The sequence below is a fragment of the Canis lupus genome, chromosome 17, assembly GCF_003254725.2.
Source record: "Canis lupus dingo isolate Sandy chromosome 17, ASM325472v2, whole genome shotgun sequence".
Classification (NCBI taxonomy): domain Eukaryota; kingdom Metazoa; phylum Chordata; class Mammalia; order Carnivora; family Canidae; genus Canis; species Canis lupus.
In genome coordinates, this window is record NC_064259.1 from 56,128,259 (window position 1) to 56,146,243 (window position 17,985).

General features: G+C 39.6%; 1 long non-coding RNA gene across 1 annotated transcript; it reads left to right on the forward strand.

Annotated features, from left to right (window-relative positions):
• The first annotated feature begins 461 nt into the window (after positions 1–461).
• Positions 462–16,999, forward strand: LOC112665043 (uncharacterized). Its single transcript, XR_003140180.2, has 3 exons — positions 462–634; positions 1,511–1,594; positions 16,871–16,999. It is a non-coding gene; the product is annotated as an uncharacterized LOC112665043 (long non-coding RNA).
• The last annotated feature ends 986 nt before the right edge of the window (positions 17,000–17,985 follow it).

Here is a 17,985-nt window from a genome sequence, read left to right on the forward strand (position 1 = left end):
AAGCTCAAAGACAGTGGAGCTAGCAGGGGTAAACCATACAAGCACATTTAAACCTTTGCTTGGATATGGCTTATGTTATCCATTTATACCCCATTGGCCAAAGTAAGCCATTTGGCCAATCACAAAGACAATGGAAGAGGAAACTAAACACCTTTTGCAAGAAAGCTTAACAGGGCAGGAAAGAACCAATGATGTGTTGGGTCCAGCTCATACTGGCTTTTAACAGCCAATTTTTTTTAATTTCACGAATTTATCCAACTGGTTGTTAAACCATCAGAATCTTGAAATCAGCTATGGTGGAAATATTTACAGTATGGCATTTGGAAAATGCTACAAATCAGACTTTTCTCCCCATCCAGGAGCTGGTTGTTAAACATTTACCAGCCCACTACAAGAAGCAACCAATCTTTGTAAACAAATAGAATGGTCTACCGTTGTTTCCTTGTCAACCAGGGCTTCTAGGAGCCCAACAATGGCAATGGATGTATAACATCTAAAAATCCTTCAGCCTGTGTCTCTTCTCTCTACCTAGATGTCATAGTACTGGTTTTCTTATTTCACAAGAAAGAATCAGTGTCATTTAGACCCTCTTGAATAACCTTCTGGCAGAGCAAGTTGAAGCAAAACCAAGAAGGTAAAAACCCATTCACCCTCCCCTATCCTTAATGAGCTCAGTTTAGGGTCTTCTGTTTCCTTGGCAACATACCTGACACTAAAACTACTTCCAGTTCCCACTTTTCTCAGCTACTTTGAGTGTTGCCAGTAAAATACTTCCATGCCTTTCTGCTCTCTTGGCACACTCTCTTGCTGTCACCCCACATGAGTCTTGGGATGGTTTCCAGGCTGGGGCCCCCACTTTTGCACACTGTCCCTTCCTTAAACTGGCCTCTAATTGAGTCCAACATTTTCTTTCCTGCAGTATGGACTGGATAGTGCTAAGTGCTGTCACTTAAGGAACCCCAGGTGCAAAGGCTGGGCCTCCCCCAACCCCATATTGTCATCTGTCCACCTCCCACAATCACCAATTGACCTACACTGTCAAGATTTCCTAAGCCAGTGCCTGAAGTCTGGGGTATTTGTGGGTTCGCCTTGGAAACTATCCCATCCTAAGGATGATGAAAGGATTAAGGAGAAACCAACTTGAAATGATACCAATAGGTTTCGGCAGAACTGCCTCCGGAAAACACAAAGGCTGTGTTTCTGCACAAAATCCGTGGCCATTTACCCCTTTGGTTTTTTTTTTTCTCTTATTGCTCCCAATTTCCCTCTCTTGGCCTCCACACCCCTGCCCCACCCCCAGTGCTCCAGAGGACTGGTTCCAATTGCAAGGCCATTCCTGCAACAATCTCTGGAAACTGGAGTGAAAGGTGCCGACAAAGAGGCCCTCTCCACAGCTCCCTTTTCACAAGAAGCATGTATCCAATTAAAGGATTTTAATTAAAATGCTTTCTGTAGCATCCTGTTTCTACTCACTGTTATAAATTAAACTTGACATTCTCTGATTTAACAGGTGGGTGAGATTATTCTGAAAGCTGCCAGATGAGAGGAAATAGAAACTAGGCTGAAGGAAGCTGTGTGCCTGGGAGCATAACATGTATGTATGAAAACGTGTGTGTGTGTGTGCGTGTGCACATGCTGTGTGCACATATGCACTCATATTTGTGCAAGTGCACAATTATGTGTACACATATCTATCTTTAAATTAGTTTGAAATTGTTCAACTTTAAATGGAAAAGTCATGATATAACAAGGGGGACACCAGGAGCAAATAGAACCTTAATCTAAAAACTTAAAATCTCATGCGATATCCATAAAATCTCCATCGGCACTATCCATTCGCACATTTCTTGTGGGTGATATTCTTTTCTAAGTATCAGCTGAGAAAAATCTGTAACCTCTATTTGTTGTTTCCTTTAAATGATGGGGTTTTTTTAAGATTTTATTTATTTATTTATTCATGAGAGGCATAGAGAGAGAGAGAGAGAGAGAGAGGCAGAGACACAGGCAGAGGGAGAAGCAGGCTCCATGCAGGGAGCCTGACGTTGGACTCGATCCCGGGTCTCCAGGATCAGGCCCTGGGCTGAAGGCGGCGCTAAACCGCTGGGCCACCGGGGCTGCCCTAAATGATGTTTTAATCCACACTATTTCTTTATGCAAGGGGATGAGGAGGGAAGAAGTTTCAGTGTTAACCATTACAGGCTTCACCTCCATAGCGCTTTACAGTCACTCCTCAAATTAAATGCTCCAAAGAGTTCTGCTAGATTCTGCACCACACCTCTGGATGTAAACTGGCCACTGCAAGGGCCCTCTTTGTTCCAGCCAAAGTAGTTTACTCACAAATCCTATCATGATGTATATTATCTAAACTCCACATGGAGCACCTGGGTGGTTCATTGGTTGAGCGTCTGTCTTTTGCTCAGGTCAGGTCATGATCCCTGGGATCAAGCCCTACATCAGGCTCCCCACAGGGAGCCTGCTTCTCCCTCTGTCTATGTCTCTGTGTCTCTCATTAATAATAATTTTTTTTTAAATCTTCTAAATTTTTTTTAAAAAATAAACACCACGCTATTGTCCATGTCATTCTCCCTGCCTAGACCTCTTCTCTCCAAAATTGCCTCTTCCTTCCAGACTCTGTTCCTATTTCTACTCCCCTGTGACATTCTTCCTAACCACTCTAGCTATACTTTCTGCTTTAAGAACTTATCATATTCATCCCTTTGTTCAACAGGACCAAGCAGTACTGTAGATGCTAAAGGTACAGCAGTGAACAATAAAATAAGGAAATGTAAAACATGTTTAGTGGTAGGTATAGATTCAGAAGAAAAATAAAACAAGTTGAGGTGGACAGAGTGTTGTTTGTGTTTTTATCTAATTCTGTTGTCATTATTTAAAGTTTTATATGTTGATCTCTCATTCCTCTAATTGGATTGTAATTCCCTTGAGAATCAGAGTTATGTCTTATACCTAGAGGTAATATTCAAAATATTTAACAACCAGTACAACAGAGACACTAACCAGTGTGAATAGACCTCAGCCATTCTAGTGTGTCCTAGCTAAACATGATCCCTGCTAATCATTGTATCATCCAGGTTACAATATTACTCAATATATTTTCATCCACATATTGATTTCATAGTATTTGTTTCTCATATTATCTAAATGGGACTCTAGTGACCTAAAAGAATAAATGTATTGCAATCAAAGAGTCTAACTTACTTTTAAAGAATGTACAGATTGGGCACTCCTCAAGCAGGGCCAGATAGTTACCATTAAGCCAGCTGGATGGATTTCCTTTCAGTGTTGAAAACTCATCAGATGTCCTGCCCACCTAGGAAAGAATTTTCAAGAAAAACAGTCATTCATAGCTTTATCTCTGCTGAAAAAGACCTCAATTCCAGCTTTCCCATTTAATTTCTGAGGGGAAAGTGCTTTATTGTGTATTAGAAAGATCATGGACTTTGAATTTAAGACAGATCTGAGTTCAAATCATCTACCATAAGTCTCAGGTACTAATTTAGCCTGGTTAAAGAACTTTTCTGAGGATTGGTAATCTTTACTGTAAAATGGAAAGCATAATATCAATTTTGCAATGTTTTTGTGGAAAATTAAATGAAACAAATTGAAAAAAGTACATAGTACTTACCTGACACAAAATCAATGATTTGTGTGTGAGTGAATGATTGCTATTGTAGCTATTGTCATTATCAAAAATGGTATAATTGCACTTGTGGTCAGATAGTACATTATACAGATAGACTCACCTTCACATGCTGGTGGTATTAAAAAAAATTCAATTGAGTAAATTTGAAAATCTAATTGGTTTTATTAAGCAATTCATGAACCTGGGAGCAACCCATCTAGCAAGTAGATGCTCTGAGGAGTTATACCTAGTGGAAGGTTTCTATAGGAAGGAATGTGAGGCAAGGAAGTTGACAGCAAAAGAAAAGAAAAGTTTATTTTAGGCCAGGGCAGCTTTTGTGGGAGAAAAGACTGTCAGGGTTTTTTTTTTTTTTTTTTTTTTTTTTATTTATGATAGAGAGAGAGAGGCAGAGGGAGAAGCAGGCTCCATGCACCGGGAGCCTGACTGTCAGGGTTTTTATCACACAGATTACCTCACTGGTGCTGATGAGGAAATTTCAGATTGACTGTTAAAAAGTCACCTTCTCAGAATAGGTTGGAACTGTAAGTCTTGGTTTGCTGTTGTAGGGGCAATGACTCCATTTGGGGCTTGTATCTTTTTTAACAGTGGACACTTATGTATGGCTTATACTCCCAAATGCCCAGAGTTCCCCTTTACTCTGCTTCTAGAACCTTGTATCCAGGAAAGAGAAGAGGCACCCATAGCTCAAATATAGTGTCCCCGCAATCCTGCAAGCTCCTTGAGGACATGTCATCTCAACTTTCATCTCTTTTGTATCTTCACCTCTTCTCACCTGCTGGTATAAGGCTATACCCTCAGGACAAAATACAATGTGAAGCTGTATAGAACAAGAAGAGCAGTTGAAATGATTGAAGGAACTGTGGGGCAGGTAATCAGATGATGTAAGACTTCTGAGAGAGACTGAAGGGGAACATACTCGAGTCCACTGAATCACAAGTATGCCCATCCAATGAACGCACTCTTTCATTGGGAGACCACTGGCTCAAGCTGGAAAGAGGTAAACCTAGAGGGAATAAATAAAAATGTCATTTTCCATGACAGATTTTATGATTATGGAACTCATTACTCCCAAGAAATGATGCAAGCTGAAACTATAAATGGCTACAAAAAATAAGTGAGAAAAACCCATGGAAGACCAGCCCATCTTGGGAGTACATTAAGGGAAATTACAATGTTTGAGGCGTAGTGGCAACAATCAACAAGCACTTATGAGAGCTCCTCTGTGCCAAAACTTGTGCTGTGTGCAGATGGAGAAGCAAAAAAAGTAAAGACAAGGTCCCAGGCCTGAAAGCTCTCACAAAACAGGAGAGGTGACATGTGCTGGCAAATGCATACAGGGCAAGTTAGAATCTGATCAGCAACAAGGAAGTGCTATGGAAAACAAAAAGTGAGGCTGCGGCTTCTAATTTGAAGGCTTCGGTGAAGAAGTAGCATTTGGATGTGCATTAAAGAAGGATGGAATTGAGGCAGTTACTAGAAGTGAGGTAGAGGCAAAGCTCCTGGAAGGGGCTGTGGGAGGTGGAAGAAGGGAATATGAACTGAGGATGATATCCAGTGTAATGGGCCCCAGTCCCTTCTCAGCTGCTAGGTCCAACAATGCCCCTCTGCCATACTTGGTGGAGGCAGTGAAGGAGAAGTAGAACAGTTAATGCAAAGAGAAGGAAAGGAAAATGACAAGAAGATTATGTATCTATCAGATAGTAGGGGTAGGAATATTTAAAAAGATGACATCAAAAATTTCTGCCAGCTCCACAACAGCTATAATTTATTTTATGCCTCCTGCCCAAAAGGAGTTAACCCCCTGCCCATGCCACCTTACCCCCTCAACACACACAGTAAACTCTAAAGGGTTTAATAAATGTGATTTCTTAAGTAAACTTAAACTCCCATTTTGAGAGGCTTAGGATATGGTCCCACAAACAGGAAGAATCTAAGTAACTAGCAAACTAGAGGACGATAGCCAACATTGTAAAGTGTGTGGGACAAGATCTGGGACAGGATCTTGGAGGAGGCTAAAGGAGGATTGAACATTAAACAGAGGGATACACAAATAAATACATACTTTCAATCTGTGATACACACTCAACAGAAAGAGATTGCTGTGCAGTAAGAGAGGGTGACTGATGGGCAACATATGAAAAGCCAATAAGGGTTTCCAACCCTCTTCTTGGGAGAGGTCTAAATTTACCTCAAATGCCACATTTAGCTTCTCAGATGATTTCCCATCGCCGTCTCCCAACTCATTTTTAGCCCCTTACCATTCAAACACTACTCTCACATACATCACCTCTTTAAAGCATATATAGAAGAATATATAGAAGTTTTTTGAGAAAACCATTCTAAAGCTAAAAGCCAAGCTTTAGAGCATAGCCGGTCATGCATTAAGCATCCACCCTTTAAGTCCCTGGGATAGAATCTACATATGGGCCAGAATATTTTCCCCAAAGCGCCCAAGGAGATGAAACTTCCCAAGAACTCTCCCAAGATGTGCTCCACTTTTCATTCCAGGAGCAAGCCTGCTTATGAATGAGTCCATGTTTGACTCACTGGTAAAAGAGGAATTTGTTGAGCACACTTGCATATGACACCCAGTTGATTCTTCTGGCATTGAGTAAGAAAGGCATAAAAATCCTGTGTTTTCTTATGAAAGGACACAGTTATTATCCATCAAATTTCTTACTATGAAAATACAGGCAGCAAAGAAGAGAAATGTAGGCCCAGGCTATCAAGATTAAGCAGGATAGAGATCAAGACCCCTAAGAAAAATTTGCCCATCTTCTATGAAACAGTCAGAAGTTAAAATGTTCAAGGAATCAGGGTGCCTGGGTGGCTGAGTCAGAAGAGCATGCAACTCTTGATCTCAGGATTATGAGTTCAAGCCCCGCACTGGGTGTAGAACTTACATTAAGAAAAAAAAAATGCTTAAGGTACTACGGGAACACCCTAAAGTTAAAACAGAAAAAATCTGACCATACCCTTCATATGGATACACACCAATAAACTGTATTTTATTTCTCAGTAGAAGGAAAGAAGAGAGTCATTTATGGATACATTCTTCAGTTCTCGACTGCCTTTTGTCTAAGCAGGCTCATCCAAACAATGGTTTGCCCAAGCATAGATTTACCAACTGCTGCTTTTTAGACTAAGAATATAAGCCTATTCTTACTCTGGAATACCTGCTGATAATACCTCAGGGACACAGAAGAGAATAGTAATGTCCTCTTGCAGATAGAGTGAGTAACTGTCCTGGTGCTGGGATTGACCTTGTTTTAGCACTGAAAATCCCACATCCAAGGAGCCCCCTTGGTCCCAGGTAAGCCAAAGTTAGTGAACCCTTTAGAGCACACCAAGTCAAGTCCTGACCCACCACTGGGGGATAGGACTAAGGAGTGGCATGGAAATGCTGACTGAAACAACATAATAGATTGTCTTTGACTCTTTGACCATTTTGCCGGGGCCCAAGTCTTGACTGAAGAAAAGCTTTAATGGTTACATTCCTTGGGACTAAAAACTATGAAAATTACAAAATGGGACCAATATCCAAAATTGCTCCTTATTCTGAATAAATTAGGAAGCTCCTGACGAGAAAGTATAAAATGAAGGCCTTATCCTTCATTTTAATTGTTTTAAATGGGAAACACTAGCCATTTGTGGTGAAATACTGGAGCTATTGAAAATATCTTAGAGAAATCTGGACTTTCTGTTTCATGAGAGCAGAAGGTAAAACTACAATTCCTCAATTGTAAATTGTACCTTGAATAAATGGACAGGTCGAAGAACAATCTGAACTGAATGCAGAAAGCAAAATTAGCAGTTCTGTTGAGCTTCTATCTTACAAACAAAGAGAATGGTTTGAAAACTGGGAGGAATAGAACATTAAAAAAGGAAATCTGAGGGGGGCACTTGACAGGATGAGCACTGGGTGTTATTCTGTATGTTGGCAAATTGAACACCAATAAAAAATAAATTTATTATTTTAAAAAAAGGAAATCTGTTCTCAGGAGAGAAGGCAATAAAAGATAACTTATATCTCTCATTCCCAAATGTTGCTCCATCGATTGGCTACAATAGAATCACTTAGGAAACTTGTTAAAAAAAACACAGAATCCAAGCCCCAGTTTTAACAGTGATTTGGGTCTGGGTGCACCAGGGAATCTTATTTTAACAAGCTCTCTAGGTGATTCTGATGAGCAGCTAGTTTTGGAATCACTGACTTAGATGATTAAAATGGTTTAATGGCAAAATCACATGGATTATTCTCCAAACATCTTCTCAAGAGGCAATAGAACTTGATGGTTAAGAGTTTGAGATCTCTTAGAATATAACAGATTCTAACAATCTAGGATGGAATTCTGGCTCTGTAACTTGTTAACTGCACGAACTTGAAAAGTGAATAAATTTCTCTGTTTCTCAATTTCCCCATCTAAATATAATGATAATAATAGTAACTTTCCAGAGTTGTTGTAAGATTGAAATATAGGCATACTTCATTTTATTACTCTTTGTTTTTTGCATGGCTAATATGGTATTTTTTACAAATTTAAAGTTTGGGGCAAGACTTCTATTGACAAAGTCTATGGGTGCTATTTTTCCAACAGCATTTGCTCACTTCATGTTTCAGTGTCACATTTTGGTAATTCTCACAATATTTTCAACTTTTTAATTATTATTACACTCATCACAGTGATCTGTAATCAGTAATTATGACTTGCTGAAAACTCAGATGATGGTTAGCATTTTTTTATTTGTATTTCGGAAGCATTTCCTAATATTTTTATGAGCAAGAGGAGTCTGGAGCTCAAGCAAGAGGTATCTCAGGACAAACATATTCAGAACAGCACTTGATTTCTCCTTTGTGGCACCTAAGCTAACTCTACCCCAGCCTTCCCCCATCTCAGAAATAGTACCACCATTCATGCAGAAACCTGGAGATCATCTTGAATTCTAATCCCCACATAGACACAGGCAATTCATCAAATAAGTCATGTAAATTCTACCTCCAAAAAGTATCTTGAATCTATCCACCTGCCTTCATCCTCACTGTCAATCACCACAGTGTGTCTGACCATCCACTCTTGAGAATCCAGAAGCTCACAACAGCCCCCTAATTGACCATCTTATCTCCACTCCTGGTCCCTTCAGGGCATTCTCTGTGCAGCAGCCAGAGTGGGCTTTTTAAAAAATATATACCTCATGTCAGTCCCCTGCTTAAAACTCTTTGGTGCCGTCCCATTGCACGTAGAATACTAAGTCTAAATTTCTTACCATGGTCTATCAGGTCCTGCATAATCTGCCCCCATCTCACCCTTGTGCCCATTTACTTCTCCAGTAGAGTTGCCTGCTACCCCTCTTCTCCACACACTGGCCTTCTTTAAGCTCCGCAGCATGTAAAACTCACCTCAGACTCTCTGGGCTTGCTGTTCCCAGTCTTCCTGCTCTTCCCCAGCTTTCCATATGGGTCTCAGTTTAAATGTCTCTTCACAAAGACCCTAAATTATTCTTTATAGCTGCACCCTATTTATTAGCTTCCTATTGCTTAGCACAATTTGGAATTACCTTTATCTAGCTTACTTTTTGATTATCCTTCCACCAGCACTGCAAGCAGTGTGAGAGCAGAGACCACGTCTGTTTTATTCAGCAATACATCCCAGCACTGTGTCTGTTATATATTAGATACTCAAATATACTTGATAAGTAAATACACTAATGAAAGAGGTAAATTCATATCCAAGTAAATAGCCATACTCAAAGATTTGACTAACGGACACATTTTTATTTTATAATGATGTAAGTAGGAGGGGATGCTATATAATAAAAATATTTTATCCTTATAGTACAATTTCCAAAAGCATTAAGGGGCAGCAGGTAATGAGATGTCCCTGAAATCTTCCCATAGTTGCCTTTTACTTATCCTAAGGCCAGCCCTGTAAATATTATTTAATTTGAATCTTCACTCTGATGCCGCACAATGCTTAGCCAGATCCAGTTAATGGAATTAACTAAATTGGCCACCTGTGAAATGTATTGAGATGCATAAGAGAGTCACAGAGCAGGACAACAGTTAATGCATCCAACGCTTAATGATGAATGGCATCAGTGTAGAGAGTGCTGGGAGTGGGTGAGGTCAAGGTGGGGAGCTCAGCTGAATAAAACCCACACATGCTAGGGTTACTTTGTCTCTAAGTTACTCCTCCCAAGGAAACCTGCTGCAAGAGTTATTGGCAGGGAGCCAGATAGGCTGACGAGAGTTGCACACCCATTTAGTCTTTCCCCAGCCCAGGTCCCTGGCTGAGGTGCTAATGAGCAGTAAAAAGGCCAGAAGGTGAGGAGGAGGAGGGGATAAGAGAGGCTGGATTATCCATGACCTGCATAATCAGTCCCTGAAGATTTGTTTTAACTAGACTTGCAGAATCCCTTTTCCACCCAAGAGCGTGTGAGAAATCCAGAGGAGATGGTAAAGTAATGGGAGTTGAGACACTGCCTTGTTAAGAGTGTGCAAACATTGACACAACTTCCCTAAGAAGTGCTTTGTGGGGGATAGAGGATAGATATTGGGTGCATGTCAATGGCATCTCTCTAGCTGTGGAATTTTTATAGTTCATTCAGTAAAAAAAAAAAAAATAGTATGACACATTTGGGCAAAGTTTTCTGGAAATTATTTCTCTTCACCACTCCCATGGCTTAATTCTATGGCCTTCCTCTTCAAAAGAGTAGTTTGGCAAAGTACAACAAACAAAGTGGTAAAATAGGGTCTTCGAAGGGAGCAAAAGCATCAGTTTGTAGAATGTGCAGATTGTCTATAGCAAAAATATACGATTTCAAACTACCAATGTGATATCACTGAAGGCAGAGTTGGGAAGAGGTAACTAGAATTCACGGTCACAAACTAGTACAACCTGGCTTCATCATACCACTGATGCACACACTGACTTTAGGAGTCAAAAAGATTAATGCTGGGTCTGACCCTTACTAGCTATGTGACCTTGGTTAAATTACTTAACCTCTTAAAACTTCATACCCCTCATCTTTTAAATATGGACAATGCAGATAAAACACTTAGTTAAAAATAATGTTTAAATAAAATAGTGTTGAGTAGATGGTAAAGATGGTGCTATTACTGATGATGATTTACTTCAGCTAAAAGACCCATAATTATTGCAGCGAACCAATGAGTAGCCAAGAGTTTCTGACTGGAAATATCCAAACACCAACAAATCAAACAAATTTAACTCCTTAGGCACAAAGGCCACTCGAAGCATTTTTCTTGAGAAGGAACTGAAGAAAGAAGGAAAAAATAACTTTTTAATAAAGATATTGTTGAAATTTTTACAGCAAGATTTTTCTTATATTTTAAATGTATAGTTATTTTTAATTTCTAAGAAAACCATGGAGAGAAAAATTCCAGAATGAATGTTTTCAGCACAGTAGAAATAAGCACTAAACATTAAGATTACCTGAAAGTTGAGAATTATATACACATTACTTACAGTTATCCTCTAGTATAGACTCAGATAAAATTCCTGGGGAAGGCAGTCCAGGTGGCTCAGTGGTTTAGTGCCACCTTCAGTCCAGGGCATGATCCTGGAGACCCGGGATCGAGTCCCACATCAGTCTCCCTGCATGGGGCCTGTTTCTCCCTCTGCCTGTGTCTCTGCCTGTCTCTCTCTGTGTGTCTCTATGAATAAATAAATAAAATCTTAAAGAAAAATTCCTAGGGAAATCTTACTGGCAACTAAGAACTTGGACAGTGGGATACAGCAAAGAAGTAGGTTCAATGGAATCCCTAGAGTGAATTTTTACAGACGAATTGAGGAGATACACTCTAATGGAAATTGTATAAAAAGCAACATAATGATCATTGGAAAATTAATAAAAGGAAATCTCACCAAGATGGAGTCAGGAGACTAGGAGGTGGCATTTTCATTTTCTACCACTCATAGCCAATTGCAGATTTCAATAAGAAGGGAGTGACTTCTATTCAGAACAGAAATAAGCCAACTTTACTACCCAGGCATGAGGAAGAAAGATTTTCTCCTCCCCTGGCAACAGCCCAGCCAATAAGAATGCCACAATTCAGCCAATGAAAAGCCACTACACTTCAAACGCCTAGTTTACTCTGATGAACTTTTTGTTTATAACAGCCCTTTCCAACTCCCCACTTTCCTCTATAAAAGAGCATTCTTGGGATCCCTGGGTGGCGCAGCGGTTTGGCGCCTGCCTTTGGCCCAGGGCGCGATCCTGGAGACCCGGGATCGAATCCCACGTCAGGCTCCTGGTGCATGGAGCCTGCTTCTCCCTCTGCCTATGTCTCTGCCTCTCTCTCTCTCTGTGACTATCATAAATAATAAATAGAAAAAAAAAAGAGCATTCTTTTCCTTTGTTTTCAGGACTTGTCTATGCTTTTGCCATAGTTTGCATGTTGCAGATCCAGTTCTCTGTTATTCCCAATTAAACCCATGTTTGTTGATAAGATAACAGACAGTCTTGTTTTTAGGGCTGACAGCCACAAAACAAATCTAAAAAAAAAAAGTCTATTTGAAAACTATTAGTGGTAGGAAAAGTGTGTGAGTGAAAACTGTATTAACCTCATGAAATCACAGTTGACAGGTATTATATAACAACAACTCACAAAGTTTAGAAAATAGTATTTATGTGGAAGTCTTAAAAAAGAAAGGAATCATGAGGTGCCTGGGTGGCACAGTGAGTTGAGCTCCAAACTCTTGATTTCAGCTCAGGTTGTGATCTCAGAGTTGTGAGACTGAGCCCTGTATCAGGCTCCACACTCAGCACAGAGTCTGCTTGAGACTCTCTCTTGCTCTCCCTCTCTCTCTAAAATAAATAAATAAACATTTTTTAAAAAAGAAATGAATCGGGATGGTAAATATCAGTGACTGAGCAATGTGCTTAGGAAAGTCTATATTTCACAATTTCATTGTCCCAGAGATCTATGAACAGACATTTCACCGTAGGGCAGTCACATCATCTACTCACTTTTATGTGAATCACTGAAACCTGACCTTGGGCTAGAAGTCAACTCTGTGTGGGATGTAGTACTATGAGCAATCCCTGGGGTGTCCTGGGTTGAATCTGAACACTGCCATCATCCAGCTATTTCATAAAGTCTTGCATCAGCAATCTTTGGATCACAGCTGGAAACAGTATCACCACTATGGTATTGGAACATTTTTTTGGCTGACATCTTGGGAACAGTGACATCATGTTCCAAGACTTAGGTGGCTGTGCTGTCCCCAACACTTTGACCAGAAACCTGGACAGGAAGCCATTATAGTGTAAACCCTTGGACTTGGCTTTGTAAAGTACATCAAAGCAGGAGTTCAATGACAAAGGAGACTGCAAGGAATGATGGAAACCAAGAATCAGCCTGATGCAGGATGTTGAAATGTAACCTCATGTGTACCTTGGTAGGGTCACCTTAAGAAAAGCCAAGATATGGAAATCTAAATTGATTTAAAATATAAGCCAGCATCTAATTCCTCCTGTCACAAATGGAATCTTTATCTATAAAACTATTCAGAATGGGGGAATTATTTTATTTATCCCATTCTCTACTAGTGTTAAAAATATGCTTGATTCAGAAAAAAAAATTCTTGATTCACAAAAACTAGATCCATCCATCTCTCACTGGATATATCTTTTGCATAAAATACAATGTAGCTGTACTTAAATGAATTTAAATACATGAAATATGAGTTTGGTTAATGTTCTCTTTGGATAATATTTTGATCTAGAAACTCAACAGCTTTTATATATATGAGAGTCATTTCTAGTTCAAACTGTTTCATTAGGAGTATTTTTATTTATTTCATGTGCATGTGTGTGTGTTTGGTGGGAGGGCGGGGTTCAATCATTATTATTGTAGGAGAAGCTTCAATTTGGTTCAAGGCTCAGAAAGAGATTCATAGGTGGTTTCTGTTTAAGTTCAGTAAGTCAGCCACGAGTTCCTGATTTAATTCGGTTCAAGCCCATGTATTTGTGTATGTTGTATATATGGATACGTATACATCAAGTATGATATACATATCTTGATTTTTATTCTAGCTCATGTCACCAGTCACTAAACACTCAGCTCTTGGTTGTGGAAGGAGACCTCTGGGTGCATAAGAAAGTCTGAAAGAACACATGATGTGATGAGCACTGGGTGTTATATACAACTGATAAATTGTTGAACACTGTATCTGGACTAATGATGTACATATGTTCGCTAATTGAATTTAAATGAAAAGAGAAAATTCATGAAGAGAGTTTATGAGTGGGAAGACCACCAGGGGCAGCAGACTGGGATGAATGCCTCCCCAGACAGCACTCATCCCACACACTGCTCAGGCAGTATGCCAATAACTGCTGCTATGCCCCCAATTCTGACCTCTTCCTAAGCTCCCATTTCTAGCTGGAAGGGGAATACAGGGCAATACCAATGACCATTCAATATATATTTGAGCATTTATTATGATCCAGGCTCTATTTTAGGCTCTAATGATTCAACACTGAATAAGATAGACATGTTTCTTTCTCTCATAGTGCTCACAGTGCTCTTCACTGAGGTACTGACCTCTTAAGTTATGGGAATGTTCAGCAAAAATATACTTATCTTTTTGAATGATAAGATTCACTAATATTTGGGATGCACAATATTGCCTCTCCCTAGTCAGAAGCCCATAAATGGCCACCTTACCTGGCATTCACTATTAAATGAGATGATTTCAAGACAGAAGGACCCTGAAATGCACATCATCTTTGAGAGATGTTTAGGTTTATACTACTTTTTAAATTTTTTTAAGATTTTATTTATTTATTCATGAGACACAAACACACACACACACACACAGAGAGAGAGAGAGAGAGAGAGAGAGGCAGAGATATACAGGCAGAGGGAGAAGCAGGCTCCATGCAGGGAACCCGATGTGGGACTTGATCCTGGGCCTCCAGGATCACGCCGCACGCCGAAGGCAGATGCTCAACCCCTGAGCCACCCAGGCGTCCCATAGGTTTATACTACTTTTATGTCAAGTTAAGGCTTGCATTCAAGAGTTGCTGTGTTAAATCTGTTAAGAGACCTGGTGTGAATAGACACCATAGTAGATTTGGGGAGAAAAGTCACTTATTATGTCTATTCTTCCTCAATTTGTTACTCAAAAAATATTGATTGAGCCATTACTCTGAGCCAGGAACCTATGTCTCAGCGTTTATTACGAGTATTTTCATATTCATCACCTGAAACAGTTTAAAGAACTTTCCTATAATATAGATAAAGCAATCATTATTATTTATGAGTCCCACCATAGCCCTGAGTACTGAGGGCCAAAAGGTTTAAAATGCCTCCGCAATACTGTATAGCTGAGAAACAGTGCAGGCACCTCATCAGGGGTTATGAACACAGTCTAAAATTCTGCTACTTGTGATCAAATTCTGCCTCTGATGTCAGAGTGACATCTCTGTGCCTTGGTTTCCTCATAGGTAAATGAAGAAAATAATGGTTCCTGCCTTATAGGGTTGTTGCAAGGATTAAATCAAATGTTACAAATTAGCCATTTACGGTTGTGTCTGGCAGCTGGGAGTGCTTACTAAGAGTTTGCCATAATCATCAAATTCAGTCTTATGGTACCAACACCTCTATCTGCTTCTGTCCATAACTCCTGCCTGATTTTACTTTGCTCGGTGTGTTACTCTCTCAGATCAGAAGCATTTATGTTTCAAAGTCTCAAATTCCCCTAGAAACTCTGAGTAGGCCAACCAAAACCATTATTACAAAAGCCTTGAGATTGGTGTCCTTGAACCAATATAGTCTAATAACTTTTTCACTTTCCATAGGAAAAAAAGTTCGATTTTTCCAAGTCCTTCTATCTTCCCTTAGAGAAATTAAACCACCTCGGCTTCTGGGAAGCATATATTCTTTTCACTGAAGCACTGATTATTTTCTTTATATAGCAGAGGTAAAGTTTGCTTCAAAGAACTGATACACACATATATGTATATATATATATATATATATATATATATATATATATATATACAAAGATCCCTTAAGAATTAAAAAGGAGAAGGGGAAGAAGCAAGGGGAAGAGGAAGGTTTAGCTTAGTTTAGTTGAAGAGAACTTCTGTGAATTTTGTTTTCACACAATGACCCCTTAGCCAGCAGTTAGTCAGCACACATTTCCTGAACACTTATCTTATGCTGAACCCTGCGATAAATAATGGAGATTCAAAGATAAGTAAGAAGTGGTTCCTGACATCATGGCCAAAAGGAAATTGGAGAGGCAGCTGCCCTCTAATGGGTATCCACATGTTGCTATAAGTTACCTTGTTTGAAGAAATCTGATTTGGAAGAAGCATTTGAAAATTGCACGCTGAGCTCACTTCCTTTGGTGCTTCAAGCATGTTGAAGGTGCCAAGAAACCGATCAATCTCGTAGGTACAACAACCTCCATAGCAAACACAGAAAATATTGGATCCATTCTGCCTATAAAGTCACAGAACTGGGAGAAACCCTGCAGTCTCATGTCCAGAACGGGCAGACACTTTGGCCAAGTGGGGATCCCAATGAGGTTGACAGAATGTCCTGCAGTAGGGCTCTAAGGCCTAAGATCCATGTTCCCTTGGCAAAATAGCAGCTTCCTGCTTCTAAGTAAATAAGTTTAAAAGGCTTATGGAAATGGTTCTGAAAGATGCTTGGCTATCCAAAAGTTCTTACAAAATAACATTTCAAATAAGTCAAGTGTGAAAGAATCGGAAACAGATGGATTAAGTTTCCCATAGAATACCCAGGACTTAACAATTAACAACAACAACAAAAAAGTTTTAAAAAGGGAAGAGGGGAAACCATGTTTGGAATTGTCCAAGTCAGAACTCTTGAAGGAGGATTTGGGATGTTTTGCCAAATACCTAGCTTCATCAGGTCCTTTATTTTCTACCACACTACAATTATGGAGCCTCAAATGAGGTTGAGTTTGTATACAGTTGCAGCCATCTCCAAAATATGAACTATGGAAGATACAGTCAGATGCTCCCTTAGTTGTGTAGATCCATTTCCCAGTATGTGTCCCACAGACCACTGGTTCTATGAGATACAAACCTCCATGCCATTCTCTCTGCCAAAGAGGCCTTTCACTGCTAAATTAAACCTTCATATCCCTCATGGCATCTCCAATGCCAACTTCCTGAAGGTATTTTCTTTTACATTTTTTCCACTAGGTCTCCTACACAGCCTGACAAGTGTGATTCCTGTTGGGTGTCTCCAGACAGCTGCCACCAAAGAAAAAATCCTAGTTGTCCACAAACCAGAAAAAAAAAAAAACAAAGGCAAGTGAGCACCTCCAAGAACTAAGTGTGCACTTCAGTACTACCCCAAAGCACAACTCCAAGGGACACTGTTAATTGTACTCTATGACAACAGCTTCTTCGATAACAAAGCACAATCGCACGATTCCCTCTGGGGTATGTAAAAAAAAAAAAAAAAAAAAAGTAGCCTTGCTATACTCATTCATGGTCCTACCTCCTCACATTTAGCCATATATTGATGGCCTTGCTGCCCGGGACACAGCTAGGGCAGAAGACACTTTATTGTTTGAAATGCAGAGAAAATTAGGACCCAGGAATTTCCATGGAAGAAAACAAGATATGGAGTGGTCTACATATTGACCCAGATTTAATAATGTAGGCCAATATTTTCCACACTATATTCTGTGGGATGTTTTTGAAATATTAAAAATATGATTCTCAGGTCAAATTAATCGGGGATTTCTCCAAGATTTCCTATAAACAAATACATTATTTTGCATTGTGAATTTCCAAAGTGGTAGTGGAGAGAGAATTGGATATAGTGTTTCCCAAAATCATTTTACCAACAAACCTATTTTTGTAAAGCATAGTTATAGCTTTCTGAAAAATGCTTAAAACAAGAAAAAGAGATGGTTTCCTGGCTTTTTATAGTACTTTACCTTGATCTGACTATCTTACTTCAACCTCATAATAGTCACTTTGCACCATTTGTCATTAATGTGGAAACCACGGATTGGTTACAGGAAATTTATGGACACCCTGAAATTGCATGCAAAATTGTGTTCACATATGTATTCTTGGAAGAGAGGTCCTCAGATTTGAGGAAGGGTTCAAGTCTCCAAAGTAAGGCAAATTCTCAAACCCTCTTTAATATCTTAGTTCAAGGTCAAGGGCAAAGAGGAGGAGTTACTTTTATGTACAGGTAAGTAAGCATGCAGAAAACAAACTCAACAGAAATGCTTACCTTAATGTTATCACCCAGATCTATAACAAAGGTAAGTGATGTTCCTCCTTTGTCTCAGAGCCTT